We start from the raw sequence: 6,045 nt of genomic DNA, 5'->3' as shown, positions 1-6,045 counted from the left end.
CTAGCAGGCTGGGTGCTGTCCCACCTTGGAGCCAGCACCCAGCTCACTAGCACCCCACCTAGGAGGGCCCTGGAGGTGCCACCACCTATGGAGGGAAGGACCAGGGCCCCCTGCAGCTCAGGGGCCACTGGCAGCTCAGTCTTTGGCTGTGGGCAGGCTCCACCGGGGCGAGGGGGGAGCGGTGAGGGGCCCAATACTTTCTTTTCATTCTGGCAGAGTCTGCCTGTGGCTGGGGGGTGAGCTGCTGGTGGCATCTGAGCTGCAGGAGCCCCCGGTTCTTCCCTCTGTGGTCGTGGTGGCCCCTGAGGCTGCCTGGGTGGGGTGCTAGCAAGCTGGGTGCTGGCTTCGAGCAGCTCAGGGCCCATTGGCAGCTCGCCCCCAGGTTGTGGGCTAATCTAAAACATTTGAAGCCTTTCTTTTCATGACAATTTGGTATTTCATTTTTCCTTTGAATTAAAGGTGATGATTTTGAGAGCCCATGTATACTAATTTGCATTTCAAACCTAAAATCTTCTTCTGACAAGAAGCCAAAGAGCTGTATCTTCTCACTGTGGTTTGATTTTTCATTCACTTAATATATGAAAAAAAATACACCAACATTGGCAACCTGATCTTGGTAATATTGATTTTAGTCCATTTATTTTCTATATGGCTATTTTCAGCTATGGCTAAGTCAATCACAGCAGATCTGACTTGTAGTACCTGCAGTCACTGTCTCTGGGGATTTTGTTCTTTTCTCCCAGCCACAGTTAAAGCCTTTTGAATTCTTAAAACAAAGTCACAAGACCTTTCTTTGGTTTCCTTCAGAAAATTGTCCAGTAAGGATACAGCATTTCACATCATCTATACTCCCTTACATTATCCATAAAGGATCATCGTCATTTGTGAGTTAGGTTGTGTCAGGATCCAGCCTGAGTTGGTAAGCATTTCTGGTTGTAGTTTTTGCTCAGATAACCTCTCAATGTGTTTCTCAGCTGTCTGAAACTAAGGAGTTTGCCTGCTTAAAATATGTTGAAATCAATCCACTTTGGCTTTTCTCTAGATTTTTCACAGCATCACAAATTGCATTTGGAAATGGATTCTGTTCAGTTGAGTTCCTAATTGCATTTCCATCTGGAGTCCACACTCCAATACTGGGACAAACACCCTTGACTGAAGAAAGCGTTGCAATATTGACTCTCCGTATGTGCTGGAAATCTACCCAAGACGTAAGCTCCAGTTGTCCTGTTTGAATCTCTTGCAATCTTATAAGAATCTCTCCTGTTTCGCACATATTCAGAATGGTCATTCAGGCAGCATTTCTATTTAGCCCTAAGTTAGATAAAATATTTAGTGTACCTACAGGATTTCATTGTCTGATCTCACAATGCTTTACAAAGGTGAGTAAATGCAGTTAGCCCAGTATCACAGCGGGTGGTGTGTGATACGCTGGCAGGGCGTTGCCACGCGTTGTACTTAGAGCTTGTGTTACTCAGGTCATAGTAAGCATTGCTACAAATTAGAAAGTTCTCTGACCAGTTGCATGGTGTTGCTTACAGGCAAGCCCTGCTTAGCACTGTCAATTGGCTTTGGAAAAACCGAGCGTTAAGCGAAACTGATGACGCATAATGGTGATCACAAGTGTTTTTAACGACCCAAGATGGCAGCCATGAGTGTTGCAGTGAAACTTGCTGAGTGCTAAGTGAAATCAGGTATCCGTTTAAAATGAGCGTGATAGCAAAATAGCCCTAAGCGAAACAGCATTAAGCAGGGGTTGCCTGTACTATGATCTCAGCCCTCTGGTCAGGGCTGGATCTCAGGCTTCTGGACAGGGCTGTAGCAGTAGACAAACAGCTGATTAGTGGTCCTTTCTCCCCCACCGCATTGGAGTCTCGAACCAACTGGTGAGGACTGCATCAGTCATCAAACCTACATCTCCTGACTTGGACAGGTGCTTTCTCTTACAGACTAGTGACTTCCTTTAATATACACGTTGCAGCAGATATAATCTGCAAGGTAGTGACAGGAAAGGCCTCAGACTTGCCATCAAATCCATGCAGGCCAGACATCTGCAAGAGAAGAAAGGCCCACTGTTAGGTACGTCATTCCTCATTTCTGGAATTTGCATGTACGGCGTGGGAGCAGGTGGGTAAGGTATTTTTCATGGGGGCAGACACAGCAGGGTGGTGGTGGTGTACTTGCCTGCAGTCCTTTAGGAAGTCTAAGGCACTGAACCCGGTTCTCCCAAGTCCCAGGCAAGCACCTTAACCACTGGGCATCGTCTCTCTTTCTGGAAGAGCACCTGCTTAAATCACAAGCTATGCCTGACCCCAGATACCGGAAGGCTTTTCATGGTGCTGGTAGCAGCATTGCTGCATTACTACCACCGTACATCAGAGTATCCTGATACCACAGCTTTAGAATAGGTTGCAGCTTTTCTCATATTTCTGTATGTTGTTGTCCTTTTTGCTTTTGGGCTGGTTCCCCACCCAGTGGCGTTCCAGATCTGGAGTGATTTTGGAGTGAGCAATTTTAAGCTTGTGTTATAAGACTTTGGGTGTTGATTGATTTGGTGGTGTTCCTGTGAGAGGCTAAAAAGGAGACATGATTGCCCTGTGGGCTGCCCAGGAGGTGGCTTTTTCACTTTGCATATTTGTTTTGCATTTTAATACCAGTGGGTTTTCAACTGGAAGTGTAACAGCTGGATGTCATGGGGACTTGAAGGAAGGAACTTAAAGGCTCAGAACTTGAGCAGAAACACTGTTCTCCCTCACTTGAAGCTATAGAAAAATTGTGCACTGGTGCAGAGCGAGATGCACAACATACACGGAGCAGTGGGTCATGGAAACAATGAAATGCTGATGCTCTGTACTGCTGAGTGGTGTCAGAAGATGGTCTTTGCAGTGGAAGCTCTGCAAAAAGAAACCTACCCTTCAAAGCGTGGGCACACGTAGCATATACTTCTGTCACTGCATCTTGTCACTGTACTTTAAACAGAAGATTAAAATAAGTCAGAGCAAATGGATTATAAGGGTGAGCATGTGGGAGGGAGGGGGAATGAAGTACTTGTTTTAGGGTTTTTTAATGGCTGCTGCGTATAGGGCAGTTCTGGCGGTTATGCTTTGTTCGGTGAGATCCAGCTCAGAAAGAAAAGCTGCATCTGGCCAGCAGGTGCACTGCAGGAGTGACCTGGTGTATGAGTGACCCCTGGTAACCTCCGCCATTTGCCAAGGTAAAGTTTGGCCACGTTCTCATGCACACCTGCCACAATCATACCAACACATTGCTTTCCAAATGGTCTTCGAATGAAGCTGCGCTTCAGTGGAAAACATCTTAAGCTTGCCTAACAAAAAGAGAAAATCTCTGCTCAGAAGTTTTAATGCATGAAAAGTTAATGTAAAATAAAGGCAGCTGAAAGCTTGGAAGGCTTAATGCTGTGCTCTCCAGTTAGCCTGCTTCTAAGCTGCAAGGGTTGGCAGAAGAGTGTCATCCCTCAGAAAGATAACGAAGGACACAGCTGTAGCAGGATCCAGCCAGTGGTGGTGGGGTGTTCCTGGAGGTACCATGAGCAGTGGTAGAACCAGGTAAAAGCAAGAGAGACTGTTCCCATTCTCCAACAAAAAGTTCCATGTTGGGGGTTTCATCACATCTGAACAAAAATTTCCAGATCCTTCAACTGGCTAGATGGCTATGGAGTAAGCAAGGGCTGGGGGAGGTCTCTTCAGGGCCACTCGGGACCTCTGCAGCACAGCCGGCTCACTGCACGCCCAGCCCAAGATGCCAGAGGAGCGGCATCGCCCCAGGATGGCTTCACTGCTGGGTTTCCTGGATTAATGCGTCTGAATAGGAGCAGCTGGGCAGAGTGTGTTTATGAGTGGCCCATCCTGGCAGTGCTGGGGACATGGTGTAGCCATACCTTGGATGTCTCCCTAACTTCTTCTACAGCTGGAGAGCATTGGTGACACGTAGGGAGATTGCCCGTGCACCCCGTGGAAAACCAGTGGTGATTTTGGGTTCAGCACTTGGCCTCTGGGAGACCTCCCCCTGGTTGGTGATCAGCCACTGGGCCGCCCCGTTGGCAATCTAGTGGCCCCACAGACTCAGGAAGCACCAGTCACCCCTGCTGAGAGAGGTAGTTAGCTGTGTGAGTCTGAAGTTAGGCCAAAGGCACAACGGGGTGGTGCCTTATAGGGATCTACCTAAATCGTGCTGGAAATGCCCTGCTCAGTTGCTCCTTTAATCTTGCTCTTTTTGCCATGTGCATCCCTGCCACTGTTTGGCCAAGGGACCCCAGTATCCCCACTGCTTACTCCTGATCGGCCAGAAGGCAAAAACTGAGGTTTTAAGTATGCCACAGTTTTTTCCTCTCACAGGTTTTCCATACAACGAAGGGGCTCTGGTGGCCCCACTGCTTGCTGCTGATCAGCCAGGAGGCAAAAATGCTGCATACTTAAAACCATCATTTTTGCTGCCCAGCCGATCAGAAGCAAGGAGCAAATGGTGGGCGCCAGTGTCCTTCGGTCAATCAGCAGCAGGGGGTGCGTGCGGCAAAAGGAGCAAGATAAAAGGATCCACTGCGCAGCACGCTTCCACCATGATTTAGGTAAATCCCTAATTACAGACTTAGTTAGTCTATAAGCAAGTTAGTCTATGAGATGCCACACTGCCCCGACTTCTTCCTCTGTAGCTTTCACAGACACCCTATGACATCTAATTGTAACCGGAAATAAAAGCAAAGCGATTACAAAAACAGCTGAATGCTCCCTTTTGCTCATACTTTGCAAGTGAGATCATTTTCTCAATGTTGCCATCCTCTTGTGTTTATCCTATTCCCATCAAATAAACCTTTCAGCTGTGGTCCTTATCTGTAGCATATAAAACTTGCCTCTATGCTTCTCTCTGCCTCAGCCTTATTATGTAGCTGTGTGGGAAACCTGTGAGTGCTGGTGGATCCAGTATCTGCTAACAGGACCTTGTTGAAAAGAATATGCAGGCTTTCTGCATAATCATCTGGTTACTTACCAACCCTGCTTTGTATTACTGCAGCTAAGCTCTCTGTGGTTGCAGGGCTGAAGTGGATACATATGCACAGGAATTGCAGCATTCGCATCAATCACGTAACCTGGGAATACCTCCAGTTCTTTCCCACGCAATAACAATGTCACCCGCAGTCGGTGCCCATGCCAGCTCTACGTGGGGATGATGTGTTGTTCTGAACCCTCGGTGTATGTAAAGGTTTCCTGGCTGAGTCACCAGATCGAATTCCCTCTGTCACTTTTTACACACTTATTTGTCTTCCAACAGCTCCAGTTGTTCTGAAAGAGTAAGCTGTATAGAAAATGCCGAGGGCTGTGTCTGAGCCACTCACTTCTGAGTTGTGTGACCAATGCAAATTGAACTCAAATCTCCCCGACGATTCCCCCAGGATGGAGAGAATTGGGGATGGAGCGGCAGAATGTAGTTAGGTCATGTTTTGGGCCTCTTCCACCACCCACTTTTGTTTGCACTGCCTGCCACAAAGCGGTGAGTCAGGAAAAGGATGCAGTGGGTTGGTCATGGGAGAATTGCATCAGGCATATTAGAGAAAAGGGTGTTGATGTGGTAAAACAAGCCTTTGCTATGTCTAGTTCTCTGGTGGTGTCATGCCCATGGATGCTGTATTAGTGGTGTAAACCAAGGTTAAAGCTTTCCACTGCAGCCTGAACATGTACCCGAGCCAGGCCGAGCAGTCACAGCTGTCTGGCTGTCTTGTAGTCCCTGACCCACCACACCACACGTAAGTGCAGTGAAGAAATCAGCCAGTTTGGGATGTCCAGTTTAACATGGAACTTTTGCACTCTCGAACTTGGAAGCAGGTCAGCCTTTTTCTTTCAAAATGGACCTGGTGGCGGGTGCCTCTTATACAACTGGAAATCCAGATGCTACTGCTTGTCAACAATGCAATATCCACCTGGATTTTCATGGTGAGAAGGTCATTTTCCTGCACATCTGAATCGCGTATTCTGCTGTTGTTCATGCTGCATAACCGGCACGCCCACGCTTTGAATTTTTGTGGCCTACAGATCT

The 6,045-nt window shown here is 47.5% G+C and overlaps 1 long non-coding RNA gene across 1 annotated transcript; it reads left to right on the top strand.

Annotated features, from left to right (window-relative positions):
* The first annotated feature begins 2,177 nt into the window (after window positions 1-2,177).
* Window positions 2,178-6,039, top strand: LOC109304156. The gene is made up of 3 exons (XR_002099312.1): window positions 2,178-3,012; window positions 5,047-5,204; window positions 5,284-6,039. It is a non-coding gene; the product is annotated as an uncharacterized LOC109304156 (long non-coding RNA).
* Window positions 6,040-6,045: the final 6 nt, after the last annotated feature.

This window comes from Gavialis gangeticus, unplaced genomic scaffold, assembly GCF_001723915.1.
Source record: "Gavialis gangeticus isolate Ggan-Ray unplaced genomic scaffold, GavGan_comp1, whole genome shotgun sequence".
NCBI classification, from domain to species: Eukaryota; Metazoa; Chordata; order Crocodylia; family Gavialidae; genus Gavialis; species Gavialis gangeticus.
The sequence above is the reverse complement of the archived record's forward strand: the minus strand, read 5'-3'. Positions and strand labels throughout refer to the sequence as shown.